The sequence below is a fragment of the Dipodomys merriami genome, unplaced genomic scaffold (genome assembly GCF_024711535.1).
Source record: "Dipodomys merriami isolate MVZ:Mamm:240054 unplaced genomic scaffold, mDipMer1.0.p SCAF_843, whole genome shotgun sequence".
In the NCBI taxonomy this organism is placed as follows: Eukaryota; Metazoa; Chordata; class Mammalia; order Rodentia; family Heteromyidae; genus Dipodomys; species Dipodomys merriami.
This window is the reverse complement of record NW_027206450.1, coordinates 303,512-327,268: the sequence shown is the minus strand read 5'-3', so window position 1 is coordinate 327,268 and position 23,757 is coordinate 303,512.

Below are 23,757 nucleotides of genomic sequence, written 5' to 3'. Positions count from 1 at the left end.
GACCCCATAAACAAGCCGGAGTTGCAATCCTAATATCAGATAAAATAGACTTCAAATTAAAATTCGTGAGAAGAGATAAAGAAGGTCGCTACATACAAATTAAAGGATCTCTCCTTCAGGAGGATATTACAATTCTAATATCTATTCGCCAAACAATGGAGCACCCAAATTTATCAAAGAAACACTACTTTCCCTCAAATGCCATATAGATCCAAAGACATTAATTGTTGGGGATTTTAACACACCACTCTCCCCACTAGACAGATCAACTCGGCAAAAGCTCAACAGAGAAACCGCAGATCTAAACAGCTGCATAGATCAACTAGACTTAACAGACATTTACCGAACATTTCACCCAGCAGCATCAGAATACACGTTCTTCTCAGCAGCACATGGAATATTTTCTAAAATAGACCACATTTTAGGCCACAAAGCAAACCTGTCTAAATTCAGAAACATTGAAGTTATACCTTGCATTCTCTCTTACCACAAGGGAATAAAATTAGAACTCAACACCAAAAGCCACCAAAGAAAGTCCGGTATCACATGGAGGCTGAACAACACAATGCTGAACCACGAGTGGGTCATGGAAGAGATTAGAAAGGAAATTCAAATGTTCATGCTATTCAACAAAAATGAACATACAAACTACCAGCTCCTCTGGGACACAGCAAAGGCAGTACTCAGAGGCAAGTTTATAGCTCTGAGCTCCTACATCAAAAATTGGAGAGATCTGAAACCAACAATTTAATGACACATCTAAACCTCCTTGAAAAAGAGCAGCAAGGTAAACTCAAATCCAGTAGACAGAAAGAAATAATTAAAATTAAATCAGAATTAAATGAATTAGAATCTACAAAAACTATAGAAAGAATCAACAAAACAAAGAGTTGGTTCTTCGAAAAAATTAAAAAAATTGACAGAACCTTAGCAAATCTTATAAGAAAAAGACGAGAACACACCCAAATAAATAAACTAAGAGATGAGTATGGAAACATCACCATGAGAACAACCAAGATTCAGAACATTATAAGGGAATACTTCTCAAAACTTTATGCTAATAAGTTTGAGAACTTGACAGAAATGGACCTTTTCTCTAGCAAATATTGACATGCCAAAACTAAACCAAGATGAGTTAAACCAGCTTAACAGGCCCATATCAAGCATTGAAATAGAAACAGCAATAAGAGACCTTCCAGCTAAGAAAAGTCCAGGACCAGATGGTTTTACAACGGAATTCAACAAGGCTTTCAAAGCAGAGCTCACACGAATACTCCTTCAACTCGTCAATGAAATTGAAAAAGATTTCAAAAGATCCCAAAACCAGGCAGGGACTCATGAAAGAAAGAGAACTATAGACCCATTTCTTTGATGAACATTGATGCAAAATTTCTCAACAAATTTTGTCCAATCATCTTCAATAATTCATCCAAAAAATCATACACCACGAGCAAACAGGATTCATTTTAGGGATGGAAAGCTGGTTCAATATACGCAAATCAATTAATATTATTCATCACATCAACAGCAGCAAGAACAAGAACCACATGGTTATCTCAATAGATGCAAAAAAAGCATGCGACAAGATTCAACATTCTTTTGTGATGAAGATTTTGGAAAAATTAGGAATCCAGGGAACATTCCTCAATACAATAAAGGCTGTATATGACAAACCTACAGCCAGCATTATACTCAATGGTGAAAAACTAAAACCATTTCCTCTTAACTCAGGAACAAGACAAGGATGCCCACTCTCTCCACTTCTCTTCAATCTAGTATTAGAATGCCTAGCTACAGCAATAAGACAAGATGCAGACATAAAGGGGATTCAAATAGGGAAAGAAGAAATAAAACTCTCCCTCTTTGCAGATGACATGCTCTTGTATTTAAAGAATCCCATAGACTCCACTCCCTAATTATTCAAGCTGATTCAAAACTTTGGCAAAGTAGCAGGGTATAAAATTAACTCCCCAAAATCAATGGCTTTTCTGTATGCCAACAATCAGAACAGGGTGGCTGAAATTAGGAAAACAACTCCATTTGTAATAGCCCCTCAAAAAATAAAATACCTAGGAATTAACTGAACCCAAGAAGTGAAGGACCTTTATGATGAAAACTTAAAAATCTTGAAAAAGGAAATCAAAACAGAAAATAGCAAATGTCAAAACCTCCCATGCTCCTGGATTGGAAAGATCAACATTGTGAAAATGGCAATACTTCCCAAGGCTATCTACAAATTCAACGTGATACCTATCAAAATTCCAATCCAAAAATTCATATGGAACAATAAAAGACCCCGAATAGCAAAAACGCTCCTCAACGGAAAGAACACTGCTAGAGGAATATCAATACCAAATTTCAAACTCTACTATAAAGCCATAGGAATAAAAACAGCTTGGTACTGACATAAGAACAGACCTCAGGACCAACGGAATAGAATTGAAAACCCAGAAATGAACCTACAGAACTATAGCCAACTAATCTTTGATAAGGGAGTTAAAACAATAGAATGGAATAAAGACAGCCTCTTCAGTAAACGTTGCTGGCAAAATTGATTAACTACTTGTAGAAAACTAAAGCTAGATCCTTATATATCACCCTGCACCAGAATGAACTCCAAACGGATCAAAGACGTCAGAGTCAAAACAGACACTCTGAAAACATTACAGGATGGAATTGGAGAAACCCTAGGTTTCTTGCCTCAAGCAAATATTTTCTTAATAGAGACTCGGAAATACAAGAAATCAAAGAAAGGTTGGACAAATGGAATGGCATGAAGTTGCAGAGCTTCTGCATGGCAAAGGACATAGCTTGCAAGATGAATAGAAAACCCACGGATTGGGAGATCTTCACTAGCCATACAACGCACAAGGGTCTCATATCTAAAATATACTTGGAACTCAAAAAATTAAACCACCCAACAACACATCCTCAAAGAAACAACTGCCCAATAAATAAGTGGGCGAAAGTCTTAAAGAGAAACTTCTCTGAAAAGGAAAGAAGGATGGCCAATAGACACATGAAGGAATGTTCAACCTCCCTAGCCATAAAATAAATGCAAATCAAAACAACATTAAGGTACCACCCCACTCCATTTAGAATGGCCAAAATCAAGAACTCTAACAACAACAGATGCTGGAGGGAACGTGGACAGAAGGGAACCTTGCTTCATTGTTGGTAGGAGTGTTAAACTTGTTCAACCACTTTGGAAAGCAGTATGGAGGTCCTCAAAAGACTTCACACAGATCTTTCCTATGACCCAGCAATCCCACTTTTGGACATTTACCCAAATGTTCACAAACAAGACCACACTAAAGCTACCAGCACAACTATGTTTATTGCAGCACTATTTACCATAGCTAAGATATGGAAACGACCCAGATGCCCCTCAGTAGATGAATGGATCAAGAAAATGTGGTGTATATACACAATGGAATTCTATACCTCCATCAGAAAGGGTGAGTTTGCGCAATTTGTTAGGAAATGGAAAGGCCTGGACAAAATTATATTAAGTGAAGTAAGCCAGGCCCAAAGAAACATTGGTCTCATCGTTTTCCTTATTTGCAATATCTAGTATATGTATAAGTCAAGCGGAAAAGGTCAGATAACGTGATGTTAGGAAAATGAGCCCTTCATTATGTATTTTTTTGTTTATCTTATTTTATTTTATTTTATTTGTGAACATACTGTACAGAGGGGTTACAATTACATGGGCAGGATAATGCATACATTTCTTACCAAGCATTGCAGCCTCCTCCTTTGTTTACCTTTCACCTCCCTTCCCAGCCTCCCCCCTCCCCCCCCCACCCAATCATACCCCTCTCCCCCCCCACACCGACATTGTAAAGCTGGTTTTGACATGAAATTTTTTTTAATTTAATTTAATTTTATTTGAGAACATACTGTACAGAGGGGCTACAATTACATGGGCAGGATAATGCATACATTTCTTACCAAGCATTGCAGCCTCCTCCTTTGTTTACCCTTCACCTCCCTTCCCAGCCTCCCTCCTCCCCCCACCCAATTATACCCCCCACCCCCCCCCCACACCGACATTGTAAAGCTGGTTTTGACATGACATTTTGTACTTCTCATTGTTGCAACAGGTCCACCTGAATCCTTAAACGACTTGTGTTTTTAAATGTGGTTTTTCTTTCATGCATTTGTTTCAAACGCATTTATAAGATTATTTCTTTGTTGCTTTATTTGTCCCTCTCCCACAGTATAACCCCTGCTTTCACTATATTTGATGTCGGTATAATTTGTGGAGGAGATGGGGAAAAACAAGTCGTTTAAGGATACAGGTGGACCCGTTGCAACAATGAGAAGTACATGTTGTCATGTCGAAAACGAACTTTACAACTTTGGTGCGAGGGGGAGGGGAGGATTGAGTTGGGGAGCCGGGGGAGGCTTGGACGAAATGTGAAGGGTAAACAAAGGAGGAGGCTGCAATTCTTGATAAGTAATGTACTCATTATCTTGCCCATGTAATTGTAACCCCTCTGTACAGTATGTTCACAAAAAATAAAAATTAAAATTAAAAGAAAGAATTAAATTTTTAGGGGCTGGAAAGGTGACTCAGTGTTAGTTCGCTTGCCTTGCATGCATGAGGCCCTGGGTTGGGTTCCTCAGCACCACATAAGAAGAAATAAAAGACGGAAGTTGCACTGTGGCTCAAGTGGTAGAGTACTAGCCTTGCGCTGAATAGCTGAGCGACAGCACCCAGGCCCACAGTTCAGGCCCCATGACCAACCAAAAAAAAAAAAAGAATGAAATGTTTAATTCCTTATTATATTAAGTTAGAACTATTGCTTACACATGAAACACATATTCCTGGATCAGAAAGGAATAAAGAAAGATCCCTACTCAATCATGCTTTGCTCACAATATCTAGAAACTTCCACTCTTTGCTCATTGTATAAAAAAGAAAAAGAAAAAAAAGAAATGTACTCATTACCTTGCTCATGTAATTGTAACCCCTCTGTATGTTATTTTTACAATAACAAAAAGAAAAAGAAAAATATATGCATGAAAAAAGAAGGATACAAACAGGAAATATGAAGACTTAACAATAGTTCATCTTAAATATTATAACTATTATTTAAATAACATTAAATGACCATACTCTTTGTCTCATGAGTTATTCTTCATAACTAAACTGAGGCAGTTTGCACAGCTTTCCATGTGCACTAGTGTTGTTTTTTTTTTAATTTAATTTAATTTAATTTGTGAACATACTGTACAGAGGAGTTACAATTACATGAACAGGATAATGCGTACATTTCTTACCAAGCATTGCAGCCTCCTCCTTTGTTTACCCTTCACATCCCTTCCCAGTCTCCCCCCTCCCCCCAATCCTAATCCTTCTCCTTCCCTCCCTTCCCTCCCCCCACCCCCCCGCACCGCCTTTGTAAAGCTCGTTTTGGACATGACAACTTGTACTTCTCATTGTTGCAACAGGTCCACCTGTATCCTTAAACAACTGGTTTTTCCCCATCTCCTTCACAAGTTATACTGACATCAAATATAGTGAAAGCAGGGGTTATACTGTGGGGGAGGGACATACAAAGCAACAAAGAGATAATCTTATAAATGCGTTAGAAACACATGCATGAAAGAAAAAAACATTAAAATACACATCTAAGGGTTCATTTTCCTGACATGACATTATCTGACCTTTTCTGCTTGACTCATACATATACTAGATATAACAAATAAGGGAAACCATGGGACCTATGTTTCTTTGGGCCTGGCTTACTTCACTTAATATAAATTTTTCCAAGTTTTTCCATTTCCTAACAAATGAGGCAATGTCATTCTTTCTGATGGAGGCATAGAATTCCATTGTGTATATATACCACATTTTCTTGATCCATTCATCTACTGAGGGACATTTGCATTGGTTCCATATCTTAGCTATGGTAGGGACTTACTGTGTAGCTTAGGCTGCTCTAAAGCTTACAATCCTCCTTGGTGCTGGGATTACAGGCATGTCTACCATTATTGGCTTTACTCAGTAACTCTATTTATAACATTTTCTGCAAGAAATTCATTCATGCTCATGAAGATATGTGGCTTAAAACTGTTCACATTAGTATTCTACTGTACAAAATATAAATAATATAGCTGGACATGGTACTATGCTACCACATGGTAATGCCAGCCAATACTCAGGAACCTGACACAGGAGAATTAGGAGTTGAAGAAAGCCTGGTCTACACTGCAGAACCTTGTTTCCAAAGTTAAGAAATTCTATAAATATAAATCTACTATGAAATATACAATATGTTAAATTTATATAATGGAACAAATAGATCTTTGTTAATGGAAATAAAATCTTGGCAGAAATTTTAAATACATACATATGTATATATATTTAAATTTGGAGAAATAAAATTTCAAGTGGTATTATCTGCATCTTTCAGTCTGTCACCTATCTATTTACTGACACATTGATTTCTGTTTAGTCTTCACAAAACACTGTTTTCTCACATAAGTACCAAAAAATGAAAAAGAAAAAGTACAAAAAATGCATTGTCATAAATACAAATGTAGTTTAATCCCTACCATAATAATTTGGAAAACGTGCATTAAGTTATTGACATTGAATACTGCTCAAGAAAGGGAGTCTAGGGGAATGTACATTGTGTGTATGTGTGTGTGTGTGTGTATGTGTGTGTGTGTGTGTGTGTGTGTGTGTGTGTGTGTGTTTTCCATGAGTGAGTCCAAAGTAGACTAATTATACTTGGTTAGTCTTTTTGCTCAAAGCTGACACTCTACCACTTGAGCCACATCTTCACTTCTGGATTTTGGGCTGCTTTAACCCAAGATGCTCAGTTTTTGACTTCTAAAGTAGCTAGGTTTTCAAACATGAGCCACTGGCGGACAGTAACTACGTTAACATTTTTTGCATGTTTGGATAAATTTTAAAGTAAGACATATATGTTACATTTGAGAATGGTGGGAAATAGTAATGAATGTTTAACAGAATTTAAAGCATACAAAGCTGAGAATGGCAAGTAGCTGAGAATAGGCTGGAATAAATCAAACTTACCTATGACAGTTTTCAGTCTGTGCACAGAAATGATTGCATTGTTGAAGTTCAAGGCCATCAGATAGCTGAGCTCCAGCTGGCTGCTATGCTCATGAGGCCAGCTAGTGCTATCCACAAGAATGTGGTGGTGTTGGATGGCAGGGGCAGCTTCAAGTTCAGAACCTGAAATATTTCAATTAATGTAGAAGGGGAAACATAACAGGACAAGGAATGTGATTAACAGTGCAGAATGCAAAAAGCATCCAGTCCAAGGAAGACAGAATAACTCTTTTTATATCTGAAAAGAGTATTCTCTCACAAAGAATCTTGAGCCGACTATGGTGGTCAATGTTTGTAATCTCTGAATTTGGGAGGCTGATTTAGAAGTTAGCTTGAGACCAGTCCAAGTTTTAGGCCAATAGAAGGACACATAGTAAAATGCTATTTTAAAACAACAACAACAACAACAAAAGACCCAATGACTGGGAATGTGATTAGTGGTAGAGTGCTGGCCTCGCATGCATGACGCACTTGATTTGATTCCTCAGTATGACATAAGCAGAAAAATTGGAAATGGTGCTGTGGCTCAATTGGTAATGTGCTAACCTTGAGCAAAAGAAACTCAGGGAGAGTGCCCAGGCCTTGATTTCAAACCCCAGGGCTGACAAAATTTAAAAAAAAAAACCAAGTGCAAAATGCTGTTTGTTGAAATAAATATGTTGAAGAAATCTTTTTACTCACTAGAAAATTGTAGTGCTGAGAATTCATCATGAACTTGGTTAGGAAAAAGTAAATTAATGATATATTATCTGGCATTGGACAGGACATAGTGAGATCTAAAAATGATTGCTGCCTATGGTTACTTGATACAACTAATGTTACAGATACACTTGCCAGATTGTAAATTTTTAAAGATAGAATAATGGGTTTTTCTTTTTCAAAATAATTTTACTGCTGGCTGCCAGTGGCTCACACCTGTAATTCTTGCTACTAAGGAGGCTGAAAACTGAGGGTCTCTGTTCAAAGCCAGCACAAGCAGGAAAGTCTGTGAGACCCTTATCTCCAACTAAAGGTTCAGAAAATGTGAAGTGGCACTGTTGCTCAAGTGGTAGATTGCTAGCCTTGAGCTGAAGAGCTGAAGGACAATGCCTAGACCCAGAATTCAAGCCCCACAACAGACAAAAAATAATAATAGTAATAATATTAATTTTATTATTACAATTAAGGTGTTATATATAAAGGCTACCATTACAAAAGTTTGTGTATCTGCTCAAAGAAACATATATCCATATTCATTGCTAACAGCCAGGATTTGGCCATCTGCTTTCCAGCTGATCTCTGGGTGTAGAGGCAATGTGTAATACAAAGTAATACAAACCAGTTCTGACTTTAAATTATTTTTCTCTGCACATCTTAAAAATCAATGCTGACACATGTAATAAAAAATCCTTAAGTTTAAAACATTCTTCTAGACAAGTTAAAGAAATCCTGAGAACAAGTATTTTAATAATTATTTCAGAGAACTTGAACTCTGGACTTGGCTTCTGTATCTGAAATTTATTACTCGAGGCTAGTGCTGCCACTTTGAGCCACAGTGCCACTTCCAGTTTTTGTTGTGGTTAATTGAACAGAAAAGTCTCACCAACTTTCCTCTCCAACCTGGCTTTGAACTAGGCTCTAGACATCTCAGCCCTCAGAGTAGCTAGGATTATAGGCATGAACCCCTAGCACCTGGCTAGAATAATTGCTCACCTTTGACAGACGCCAGTTAGTATTAAATGCCAGTCATGTTTAACTTTGTAAAATAAAGTTAACTGAAATGCCTTACAGTAGAAATAAGGAATAAATTGTGTCTGTGGCTTACAAAGAACTTACAAAATGCTACATATTTTCCTTGGTTTTTTATCTTCCAAAATTGTGTGATTTCCAGAATCATACCTTATCTTTCCTTGCTGATTTCTTTATTTTATTTCATACAGGGCCACAGGTTCTTCAACTATCATTTATTTATATGAAGAGCTTGCACATATCTATTTCAGTCCAAATTCCTTGTAAGCATCTCTCATCCATATGTTCAACTGCCATAAAAAATTGTGAAGCACTAATTGTCTCTTTCCATTACTGGATATTAATGTGTAAATAAAATTTAGGAAAATAAAGAATAACATCAATAAATATAACATGATTTTCATAGTAATGATAAACATAAATTCAATGTTTATTATTTTCTGAGCAATTTAATAAAAACTTCAAGGAAAAGAAATCAACTTTTTTGAGTGCTAATATTTTGGTTTAAACTCAGGACTTTACCTTCTCACTTAAGCTTTTTCCCTAAAGGATGGTGTTCTATACTTGAACCACAGCTCCCCTTCCAACTTTATTTGGGGGATTATATAGAGATAAGAATCTCATGGAATAAAAACTCATTTGTGTCCATATCTTAGGGTTCATTTTACTTAACATCATCTTATATGGTCATATGATACCATGTACTAGTTACTGCAAGTAAGGGAAACTACAGACGGGACCTATGGTTTTGATCCTAACTTCAATGAGAAGGCAGGGATCTGGACATCTCACTTCAGTGTCAGCTCAGATAGGAAAGTCTGTGAGATTCTCATCTCCAATTTACTGCCAAAGAAAGCTGGAAGTGTATTCGTGGCTCGTAGCCTACAGCAAAAAGCTCAGGAACAGAACCCAAGCCTTGAGTTCAAGCCTTAGAATAGTGCATATACATACACAAGGGAAGTAAGTCACTCAAGTTCTCAACCTTCAATTTCCCTAATCCTAACTGTAATCCTGGTCAGAACCCTAAGAGTAATCTTCATGAAAATAGTAACCCAATCCTAAAATTAATGGAAAATACTCGAGTTTAGATACATCCTTACAGATACGCATTGTCTTTGAAATGATTTGCAGTTTGCTCCAAAGACTACAGATTCCTAGACTTGGACTCTGATATCTATCTTGTTCCCTATTATGAATCATTAACCTCAAATCCTCATATCATGAAAAATACCATAGTTTCCACTAATCTTAACTTGTACAGAACTCCTATATCTCCAAAAAGAAGTCGCAGGTTTGCTTAAAATCTACTCTAGTTCCTAACCCTTACTATATATCTAAACCTTACTAGAAACCTAACTCTAAATTTAACCCCATTGAACCCTGCATAGGAAACTTAGAGAAATTCTGTAGTTTTTGTTAAATTTCAAACATATTTTACTTGAAAATGTTAACAAAAAATTCAGTTTTACTTTAAAGCTTACCCTTCCCTAACCCTAAGCCTAACCTGAATTAGAAAAGTAACCCTAACACTGGAACTAATGTGCTTTGGATTTTAAAAGCCACACAAATACATTAGTTTTTATTCATCCTAACTTTGATTCAACTTATCTTTCTTAAAATAGTTTGTAGTTTTGCTCATTATCTTTCCATTATTGTAACCCTAACTCTAACTGGAATATTCAGGTTAACCCTCACACTAATCATACCCTAATCTTAATATTATTAGCTGTTTCCTATTTCACATTCATCCTAATTATAACTCGACTTATTCGAAGATTTACTTACAGTTGTACCCTAACTTTCCATTTCCCTAATGCTTACACTAAGCCAGCTGGAACTGAAACCTTTACTTTCACCCTAATGATAGTCGAATTCTACTGTTTAAGAAAAAGTATTCATACTAATGAATACTCCAGTTTGCACTCTGGAAATTAGTTTCAGTATGCCCTAATTCCCACAAATTTTCTGACTCTACCTCTGAAGTTATCTTGTTCTCTATCATGAACGATTATATTACTTGTCCTCAAATTCTCTTATCAGGAAAAAATTTTTTTATGTTAGAATATTTAATATTTATTGCCCTGTTCATAAAGTTTTGCTTCAGAAACAAAAACTATATAAATATCTTTAAAGAAAACATAAGATCTTATTTTTCACATTACTATAAAGTATGATATCAAAATTATAAACATTTTGGTAAAAATCAGCGTTTTGTGTCTTCTTCATAGATGATGGTAATTCAGAGATTATTGAGTCAAAATCCAAATGTGAAGTTTAGGGTTAAACCTATTCTTAAACTTTTTTATTTCATTGCAAAACCATTTGAAAATTTTCCTGTCAGATTTGAGCCACTGTACCTAGTTTAAATCTTGATAATCTTAACTTAGATTGTTCCACAATAACTATTTCACGTTGGACAGTTAAGTCCCAGGCTTTTTTTTAAAATTTTATTTTATCTTATTTGAGAACATACTATACAGAGGGGCTACAATTACAGGGGCAGGATAATGCATACATTTCTTACCAAGCATTGCAGCCTCCTCCTTTGTTTACCCTTCACCTCCCTTCCCAGCCTCCCCCCTCCCCCCACCCAATTATACCCCCCACCCCCCCACACCGACATTGTAAAGCTGGTTTTGACATGACATTTTGTACTTCTCATTGTTGCAACAGGTCTTATCAGGAAAAATTTTGTAGTTTCCATTCATCCTACCTTTTCCACAAACCCTGTACCCTAAAACAGTTTCAGATTTACTTACCCTCTAGTCCATTACTTAATGCTAACTCTCAACCTAAACCTGGCTGGAAAACTCTCATTAATCATTACAAGAATGATCACTGAGAAATAAATATAATGATAATGCTCTAGTTACTATTCAGTCTCATATTTTTGCTTCTACTTGTTAGTGAGAACTGAATTTTATACTAAAAACTTTCTTATTCATAACAGTCATCATAATCAGACCAAAATACTGACCTTAATCTTAATCCTAATTGTATGACAATACTAACACTAACACAAGTACACTAGTTTTCACTCATCCTAACTTGATTCAAATAAGCCTTCCAAAAATAGATTTCATTTTTTCGAATATCTTAGTCATTTTCTAACCCTAACTTAATCTTAACTGGAACATTGACAATAACCATAAGCCTAATTGTAAGTAGATTCTAATATTAATAGCAATACTCTAGTTCACATTCATTCTAATTACCAGGCTTATTCTAAAATTTACCTTCAGTTTGAGCCTCATTTTCTTCTCCACTCTAACGCTAACCATGGCTCGAATCCTAACCATAACCTTGATACTAATAGTATCCCAATTCTAAAATTTATGAAAAATGCTCGTTTTCTGCAATCCTAACTGAAATTCCACTTATAATTCTTGAAATAAATTTCAGGTTTTCTGTAAACCCTACAGATTTTCTCACTCTTAATTCGGAATATATCTTGTTCCATAACAGGAATCATTATACCCATTGATCTCAATTCCTGATATTATGAAATAAATTGTACTTCCATTATCCCAGTATTTCCTGAATTCCTAGAACCTAAAATAAGTTCAGCTTTACTCATCATTTAACACATTTCTTTTTTCTTTTTGTCGGTCGTAGGGCTTGAACTCTGGGCCGGGGCACAATCCCTGAGTTTTTTTTGTTTTTGTTTTTTTTTTTTTACATTCTCTCTCTGATCTCTTTATTGATCTTTCTGAAGCTGGTTGGATAAAAGATATGTTCTAGTCATACACTGAGCATGTTAATCTGGCACCACCCATTTCCTTCATTATTAAATTCTAAATATGAGTAATTAATTATCTTTTGTCATAGCTCAGTTTTGTTTTGTTTTTTTTTTTTGTTTTTCAATCCCAAGGCTGTAGAAAAGAGGAACAGGGTCAATAAAATCTCAATGCCCTCATCCTATTCACCATTATGAGCAATTATTTTCTTTTCCTGGATATTTTCATATAAAGTCTATGTTGGTTATGAAATAGCCTAAATATAATCTTGAAATATTTCTTTTTGTTTTTTTTTTTATAGAAATTAAGCATTTCTTCATGTGTCTATTGGCCATTCTTATTTCCTCTTCAGAGAAGTCTCTCTTTAAGTCTTTAGCTCAAAAAAAAAATCCCTGAGTTCTTTAGCTCAAGGTGTGTGCTTTACCACTTGAGCCACAGCACCACTTTTGGGTTTTCTGGTGGTTAATTGGAGATAAGTCCACGTACTTTCCTGCCCGGGCTAGCTTTGAACTGTGATCCTCAGAAATCAGTTTCCTGAGTAGCTAGGATAATAGGTGCAAGCCACTAATTTACCCCATTTCTTTACTCTATCCTCAACCCCGGTTAACCAGAAACCTAATCTTAATCACCGTCTGATTTAACACCAAATGGTTTATGTAAGGAAAATTGTCCAGATTCTATTTAATCACACATTTTTTGCTTCTACTTCTTAGTGTAAAAGTAAAATTGACAGTAAAGCTTATCCTTCCCTATCCCTAGCTAGAACAAACAAAGTATCTCACACTTTAAACCAAATTATATCTGAATGTTTAAAGTAACACTGGTTTAAATTCATTCTAACTTTGATGCCCTTCATTCTTCTTAAAATATGTGGCAGCTTTACACAATACCTTATATCTTTTTTCTCATCCTAACCCAACTCTAACTGGAACACCTTGCCTAATTCTAAGCCTACATATATCTGAATCATAATGTTAAGAAGAAGCCTTTTCACATTTATTGTAACTCTTGCTCAGCATGTAGGTCTAAATTTTACTTGCATTTTGAACCTAAAATTTTTAAGTGTTTTCCTATGTACTGCCAGGTTTTATTTTTCATTATTCTTTTAAAAAATTTATTTTGTTGTAAAGATGCTTTAAAGAGGGATTAAGTACACGTGTAACATAAGGAGTACATTTCTTGTTGAGCATTGTTACCCCCTTCTGTCTTGTTCTCCCACTATCCCATCCCTCCCCACTTCCCTTACTCCAACCTCCCCAGGGTGTAAAGTTCATTTTCAACATAGTGTCTTGTGCATATCATTGTTGCAATGGGTCATCCTGTGTTGAACCTAAATTTTCTATTTCTCTAATTCTAATTCTAATTCTGTCTGGGATCCTAACCCTAACCATAATAATAGTGATAACTCAAGTCAGAAGTTAACAAAAAATATTGAAGTTTTTATTCATCCTATTAATCCACTGTAGATCTTGAATTAAGTTGCAGTTTAGCTTAAATATTCCAAATTAGTTTATATGCACGTATATGAAGATGTAATTTTATGTGAAAAGCAGAAGATCTTTGGAGAAAGGAGCAATGAAAAGGAAATAGAAGGAGTATAATCAAATGCTTTAAATATATTATAGAATTGCCACTTCTGACAATTAATAACTATTAAGAAAATAACTAAAAATTAATAAAGAGCACACTGCTTTCTCGTGTTCCTTAAGAGAGCCATGATATGTCTTGTGAAAGAAATATTTGTATTAGATAAACTTTGTTCATGCATAATTTATATTGTTATTGGCCAATTATTTAACTTAATGAATAAAACTATATCAAATAATATCCCATGACAAAAAATATAAAACAATTACTTAGCAATTGTTTGAGAAAAAGTTATAGTCATGAGTTTTAGGAAATTGAATTTCTATTTCCCAGAAAGTAATGAATTAGGTTTACTAATCTAGTATTTATAGTAAATTTAGAGAACATAATTGGCATGAAAAACAACTAACTGTACATCTTCTTTCTTGAATGAGTGATATTTTAAACATTGTCTTTTATTCAAATGAATACTTAGGTTTACATTTCAAAATAAATGCAATTTTATCTCCTTTCAGAACAAGTACTTACCCTGCAATTAAATGTGCTAGCATATTCAAGTATTTAAAAGCTAAATATTCTATGTTTGATATGTAACTCTACATATTCAGAACTATATGACTTTTTATTCATAAATGGCTAAACTCAGATTTTTGCTTCATCAATATAAATTGTTTCATGAGGTTGTAGTGAAAGCTCCAGTAACCAGAGTGGTCAAAACCATTTCCTGAATTCTAAATTTTAAATCTAATCATTTTAAGCCTTTGATTATATCATTTATTGTCTCTTCAGAGCAATTAAGCTAAAATAAATACTACTTTTTAAACATTTCACTCACATTGTAAATAATATTAACATAGGTAAAAAATACACTAATTATTTCAGACTCATCATATTTGGTGATCTTAGTGTGAAAAATGAAGAGAGTAGAAGGACTTTATACTCAATAAATATTTTTGGTTAAATTAAATCATATATCTGGATTTCTAATTTGAAGGTTAAACACATGGAAACAGGAAAACAGTAAAAAAATAATTACTTTGGGATCATTTTTCTTCTTAAAATTATGAAGCAAAAATATCTCTAAGAAATATATTTTTCAATAAAATGTTTCAACCCTTAGTAAAGTGCATTATACTTTCATATGAAGTTTTTCTCAAAATAGAAATTTTGCACTAATCTAATGTATGTATTTATGCACAAAATGCTGTGACTTCTAGTCTTGTTATGTGATTTTATGTATATTTTTAGTTGTGACATGATTCCTACTTACATTTATTACAAACATCTGTAATTATACAAATCATGCCTATACACACTATTTTACATAAGATAATATTCAAACAAAATTATCTTTTTGCCTGTTTCCAACAGGGAATGATGATGTGCTGAAGTATATTAAATGAAAGCACTCTAATGAAGAGTGTTTATGGAACGGAAATTTGCAACATGAGAATGGAATCATGAGCATTTTCTACTTGGCTGAAAAGGAATTCTTGCTTCTACTTTCTTACCTTTTAATCACACAAAGAAAGCCACAAAATTTGAAGTTCATATGAAGGAATTGCATTCCTAAATGATGTGGCAACCCTGCTCAAAAGTTTGATCTTTTCACTAGTTCTTTGTGCTTGCTGGCTGATCTATTTCTGTATCATCTTTCATATTATTAAGCATATTAGTAATTCAGCTGTGAGTACATTGAAAGAGAGTCCTGAAAATCACAACTATTGCTCTGTAATAATCAGAAGAGAGGAAAAAGATTATAATAATCTCCAATACCTCCCTTTGGCCTTCAATATACCAATTAATTACCAAAACAATCCTGTAAGATGTTAGTTTATTTTTTTCTTTTTAATTAGAGATTAAGCAAGTGCTTTTAGCAGTTAAAAGTGATGACAGTGGTATCAGAGCCTGATATGAGCACCTTCTCCATAGCAAGTAATGCTCTATGGACTGTAAATATGGAAGATACACTAAAATTCTCTCTATACACACACACACACACACACACACACACACACAAACACACACACACACAGAGCTGCCACCAGACACATCAGAGATCAGTTCCATTCATTTGTAATAATAGTTGATTGATGTTTGCTCCATTGCTTTATCTTGGCTTCAAAATCATGCCTGGACCTTTATCTTTCTCTGAGATCAAGTACCTAGATCTTAGTATACTCTGTCTGTATATTCATAATATGTTCCTGGCTGCTTCAGGCCAATTCACAATACCCTGAATACAGGATCCTCAAACTTGACATCAAAGCAAACTCCATGAATTTATACTACTAATCCAAAATACTAAAATTTATTGGATCTAGAAATGAAAAAAAGACATAACTTGTTACTTTAGTAGCAATTGACATCATGCAAGTAGAAGAATATTGATCAGGACCTGAGGTAAGAGAAATTGGACTATGTCTAAAATGTAGAATACAGGATCTGTATTACAGATACAAAATCTTGTTCAATAGGCTCATGAATTGAAAACTTGTAATCTTATATTGGAAGCAAAATTTACATATACAATTTTCCAGTTATTTTGCTTACATATCACTTCTGATCACATATCCTCTTATGACTGTTTATCATATCTTTGAATAAATCACACGATTTGCGTGTACTTATCATCTTAAGGAAAGACAGTCTGATTTTATATCTTTCCTTATTTTTTGCTTCCCTGTTTGCTGAAAAAAATGTATCCCTGGAAACAGGATACTGACAGCAAATCTGGGTGTAATTTTCATTTTTTAAATTTCAAATATAATATAAACTTTGTTATGACTAGCCATTTTCTAACAATGAGTGATATTCATGAGCACTAATATTTTGGTGCCTTTAAATAAATTGAGACGATGTTCTGGTACCTCTTGGTTCTAATTGACTTAATCATTGGATCATTCATGTACAAACATTTGCATTGTACTTTTTAATTTTTATATATAAAATAGTCCCCAAAGTTTTACTTTAAAGTGATAATGGGAGGGTGTCTTCATGTTCAAAACTTTATATTTATTTCAATTAAAGTACTGAAAACACATGATGTTCACTGGAGCAATATGATGAGAAACATGAGAAAGATGAGAGACATATTTCTAGAAAAATATGAGAACATATTTCTAAAGAGAAGGGATATATTGATTAAAACATAGAAAAGAGTAAAATATGTTTCATGCTTGAGACTGCGTAAATTACATATGAATGTAGCTCAAGATGCGATGGAGAGATGAATTCATATTTATATTACTTAGATATACATCACAATATAAGAAATATATGTATTTTAAGGAATTGGTCATTCAAAGCCCTAGATACCTAATGGATTAAGAATGGAATTGAAAATTGCAGATGAAAACAAACCAATATGCAGGTATTATGATTTTATAATACTAATATGAAATAACTGAAGCTTTTGTCTTCTGAAAAAGAATGGTTAGCCTATAATTTCAATGTAAGGAATCAGTTGTAATGAGTCTAAAATCTTTTCCTCCAAGATATCCAAGAGTACTATACTCATCCTCTAAAGAGTAAATAAGTAATTATTTTCCTTAGTTTTGCTTAATATTAATTTACTTGTAGCAAAAGGTTAAAATGTCTGCTCTCTTTCTTTCAATGTAATAACATACATTTCATATTATTACTGTCTCTTCATAGACACCTGAAATCACTATTTCAAAGTAACACAAACAGAAACACAAAAATAACCGGATACAACCATCACAAATCCTAAATTATGTGAAAAAAGCCACAATATCAAAAATAAACCTGAGGAAGTGGAAAAACAATGGCAGAATAACAACAGAAAATTACCCTAGCTCTAGCTAATGAAACAGAGATTTAGAGTCCTAGCAGGTACTCCACTTCTAGCAGGTCAAACCAAGTCAGGTATAATTATATATAGATATATAATTCAAAAGAAGATTTTTATACTGTTTTCACAAGGAAACAGAAATCTATGATAACTTACCTAGCCAGGCAGGTGACTGCTGTGAAAAAAAAGCACAGCTGCACTGTGGAAATAAAAGGGCCACATGGGAAAAAAGCAGGAACAGCGACAGCCACATCCAAACACAGACACAATTCACCTTACCACTGGACAGTTCGAACTGTCTTTGGAACCACAAGTATTAACATGACAACATTTCACCACAAATGATCTCTAATCCTATACTTAACGGTCTAGACAAAAACCTAAGTCTAGAAAAACAAATCACAACAGAAGACCAAACCAACACCTGGCAAATCAACCAAGAACATAGAGAGTCACCTGTTAAGATCATAGATCCCCCAAATGAAAGCCAATAAATCCTCCAAATGGACAAAACAAATCAGAAAAATACAAGAAAACTGATGCCAAGGTAGTATACTTCACACAGGAAATGACCAGACATTAGAACAGACAGTTAAGGACCTAGAAGATAGTATTCAAAATACATTAAAAGTAATGCTGAAAAATGTGATTAACGAAAAGATACAAAACCTCCACACGGAAATTTGTGAACAAGATGAGACCAACCAAAGATTAGCAAAATAATTCATGTAGACTACAAACAGAAAGATAAATAAATTCTGAGAAGGCAAAGGAGTCCAAGGAAAAAAAATAGATACCTAGTTAAAAGGTATGAGAGAAGATACAGCTAAAAAACCAACCCCTCCAGTGCCCCTACCCAAAGAAAAGATGTAAACAAAGTCCACACAAGACCTAAAACAAAGCTTTAATAAAGATAGAAGCCCTAAAAATGACCAATTAGGAGACAGAGAAATCCAAAACAAAATAGAAAGTCTCTACAGCGAAAAGATGACATAGAAGATAATGTTGGGCGTCAAAGACAGACTAGGTCTAATAGAAAAGAGGAGATAATCATTTAGAACAAATCCAAGAAATAAGAAACGGTCTTGCTGGAAGTTCCAGATTCAGTTAGAAGATCAAACTTGGGGGAGATAGGTATCAAGAAGGAGAAGAGCAGGAAACAAAATGGATGGGAAACATATTACAGAATTCAAGCAGAGAACATGCCAAACATCCAAAGAGATAAGCTCATTCAGAGAAGAGAAGCCTTTAGAAAACCAGAGAATACCAGAACAGAACAACCCACCACCACATCATAATCCATTAGAGGATCATAAGAGATCAAGGAAAGGATTCTTAAAGCTGCCAGGAGAAAAGACTGATTATTTATAAAGGATATACATTCAGAATAAATAATGATTTCTTAGCCGATATGGTAAAAAGGAGAGCCTGGCATGATATATGGCAAACGTTAAAGGCAAACAACTACCAACCGTGAATATTGTCCCAAGCAAATCTCTCCTTTACATTTAAAGGATATATAAAAAATATTTCATGACAAAGAGAACTTGAAACAATTTATCTCCACCAAATCGGCAAGATTGAAATTAATCAAATATATCCTACATAGAGAAGGTCAAGAAGAACAGCAACTGGTTATATAAAATGCTCCCTACCAGAGAAAAAAGTAAATATAATAAGAATAGATGAGGCACAGCTCCTAACAGCAGGTGTATGAAATAGCAGGAATTATTATATATTTCCCAGCCTCAACTCTCAATATCAATGGACATAAATTTCCAATTAGAAAACACAGATTAGGGGCTGGGAAGGTGGCTCAGTGGTAGAGTGCTTGCCTTGCATGCCTGAGGCCCTGGGTTCGATTCCCCAACACCACATAAGCAGAAGAAAAAAAAGTCAGAAGTGGTGCTGTGGCTCAAGTGGTAGAGCACTAGCCTTGAACTGAAGAGCTGAGGGACAGCGCCCAGGCCCAGAGTTCAGGCCCCACAACTGGACCCCCCCCAAAAAAAGAAAACACAGATTAGATAGTAGTTTCAAAAAACAAGACACATCCATCCAGTTTCCACTAGAGATACATTTCATTGACAAAAACAAACACATACTCAAACTGAAAGGCTGGAAGGAAAATTTTCAAGCAAATGGACAGCATAAACAGGCCACAGTAGAATTACTAACATAAAATAATATAGAATTCAAATTAAAATTAGTAGGAAGAGACATTACATATTGATAAAGGCAGCTCTCCATTAGGAGGATATATCAACTTTAATATCATTGCCCTGAATCCTGGAGCACCCCACATCATCAACCAAATACTACATAACCTTTAAACACATTTCAACCCATCATTGTCATGCATGGATTGGTTATTCAAGAGAAACTCAACCAAGAAACTGAAGACCTAAATAATTGCATTGACCACCTAGCCCTAAGAGACATCTACAGAATATACACTCAGTGTCAGTATATACATTCTTTGCAGCAGGTCATGGAAGATTCTCCAAAATACAACCTATCCTATGTCACACAGAAATTCTGTCCAAATTGAAAGAAAAATTAATTGAATTCCCATACCTTGTCAGACCACAGCAGAATAAACTTACAATTAAACAGCTAAAGCAAAAATAATTGTCAAACCCATGAAGACTGAACAACATATTGCTGAATGACCAGTAGGACACTGAAGAGATTAGCATAGAAATCTGAAAGTTTCTGGAATTTAACAAAAATGAACACACAAAATACCAGCTCCTCTGGGACATATTAAATGCAGTACTTACAGAAAAATTTATAGCTTTGAATGCCTACATCAAGCAATTGGGGAAATCTCAAATCAGTATTTTTGTTATGTACCTAAAGCTCTTTGAAGAGAGGAACAAGTCCAAACCTAAGTGGGCGGAAACAAATGAAAAAATTAAGTCAGAAATAACTAAATAAAGACAAAATAAAACATAGAAAGATCAACAAAACAGAGCTGGTCCTTTCAATAAATTAACAGACTTGACAGACCCTTACCAAATCTGACTTAAAAGAGACCTTATATAGATAGAAAGATAAGTAAAAACACACAGATTGGGAGAAGGTCTTTAGTTGCTCTGCAACATACAATGACCTCAATCTCAAATATTCTTAGAGCTCCAAAAGTTAACCCCCCCAAAAAAACAAATCCTCATAGAAACAACAACCCTCATAATATAAGTGGGCTTAAGATTTAAGGAGAGACCTCTCTGAAGAAGAAATATGAATGGCCAATAGATACATGAAAAATATGCAACATTTCTGGCCATAAAAGAAATGCAAATCAAAGCAAAATTGAGATTCCACCTCACCCCAGTTTGATTGACCATTACGAAGAAAACTAATAATATCAGATGCTGGGCTGGTGGGGATATGGCCAAAAAGGAACATTACTACACTCACTATTGGTGGAAATGTAAACTTGTTCAAATACTCTGTAAAAAAAAGTATAAAGGTTCCTCACTAGAGCTCCCCGATGACCCAGCAATGATGGATCAAGAAAAGGTCATATATATTCACAAGAAAATTCTATGCTTTCATCAGAATGAATGAAATTGCCCCATTTGTAAGGAAATTAAATCATTTGGAAACATAATAATTCAAACAAGCCAGACCCAAAGCATCATAGGCTACATATTTTGACTCATTTGGAAAAACTAGTATATGTCTAGGATATTCCCAATAGCTCAATAGCAATACGCATATCACCATAAAATGATGCTTATCGAAATGAGCTCCAAGAAATGGATACAAGATGATTGTATAGTGAATTGTTTTTAGTTATTTCTATTTAGTTTTTACCCTTTGGTTTATTCCCTGTAGTTACTGTTTTTGATTTCTGTACCCTTTGTCTTATACATAAATTAATCTGATTTGGGGAAGGGAAGGGAAATCACAGAAATGGTCGACAAAGATTAACCAAAGCAACAGTGATATTCACTAGACGCTATGTTAGAAATAAGCTTTACAATTTTGTGGGAGTGGGATGTCAGGGTTGGGGGAAGCACGAAAAAATAAGGAAGGGGTAACACTGTTAAAAATGTACTCATTACTTATGTAACTGTAACCCATCTCTCTGTATATCACCTTCATAATAAAAAAAAACAAAACAAAAAGAGAACTCATCCAAATACAGAAAATCAGAGACAAAAATGAGACAACACAACAGATATAAGCAAAATTGAGAAGTTATAAGAGAGTACTTTGAAAATCTTACGTCAATCACCTGGAGAATCTTGGAGAAATTGATGCTTTCCTATACTGGATCTGAAGCAAGAAGTAACACATAAGAAGAAATGAAAATGAAATGTCAGTAAACCACTTCCCATTCCAGAAAAATCTAGGCCTCAATGAACTTACCATGAAATTAAGGCCTGCAAAGAACTTACAATACACAGATGTAACTCTTCAATGGATAGAAAGGGAAATGGAATTATCAAACACATTCTATGAAGCTAGAATTAGACTCTTCCTCAAATCACATAGGGACTCACCAAAGAAAGAGAACTATGAACCCAACTCTTTGATAAGCAATTATGCAGAACTTCTTAATAAAATTCTCAGCAACTAACAAAAAATAATATTGTATGATCAAATAGGATTCACCCTAGGATACAATTGGATTGAATATTCTTGTCAATAATCATAATACAAACCATCAGCAGAAGCAGGGACAAGAAACACATGATCGTCTATAGGGATGTAGTAATAGCTTTTAACAAGCTCCAATACCCCTTTATGATTAAAAGGTCTGAGAAGCTAGGAATGCATGGAACATTCCTCAATATAATACACACACACACACACACACACACACACACACATATATGACTCACACACACATATATATATATATATGAAACACATATCACACACACACACACACACACACACACACACACACACACACACATGACAGAGATAATTAGCATTTACCTAACCGTGGAAGCACGGAGACATTAACATCAGGAATGAGACAAGGATGTCCACTCTCTGCACTACTCTTCAATATGGTAGTGGACTTTCTAGCAAGAGCAATAGGCAAGAGAAAAACATAAAGGGGATCCAAATAGGGCAGAAGTAAAACTATCCCTTTTTTGCAGATGAAATGTTCCTGTATTTAAAGGACTCTATAGCTTCCTACTCCAAGTTACTAAAGGTGACACTAGCCTTCAGCAAAGCAACAGGGTATAAAACCACAAGAGTCAGTAGTTTTTCTGTGTTACCAACAATGGGAAGATCCAGGCTGAAATCCAAAAAACAACCTCATATGTATTAGTTTCAAAATCAAATCAAATCTAAACTAAACAAAACAACAACAGGAATTAATTAATTTAATTAAAAATGTGAAGGACCTCTACTGTGAAAACTTTAAAAATCTAAAAAGGGAAATTGAAGGAGACTCAAGGAAATGGAAAATCTTTTAATGCTCCTGGTTGGAAGAATTTACATGAAGAAACTGCAATACTGCCCCCAAACAATTGACAATGCAATACTCATCAAAATCCCAACTATATACTTCAATACAATAAAGAAAGCAATCCAAATTTAATACGGAATTACAAAATTACAGATGAAACAGAAGGCTTAGAAATGAACTCATGGGCCTATAGTGGTCTTACACACAGAGAGAGAGAGAGAGAGAGAGAGAGAGAGAGAGAGAGAGAGAGAGAGAGAGAGAGAGAGAGAGAGAGAGAGAGAGAGAGAGAGAGAGAGAGAGAGAGAGAGAGAGAGAGGAATTCTATTCCCCCATCAGAAAGGATGACTTTTCTCCAGTCTTA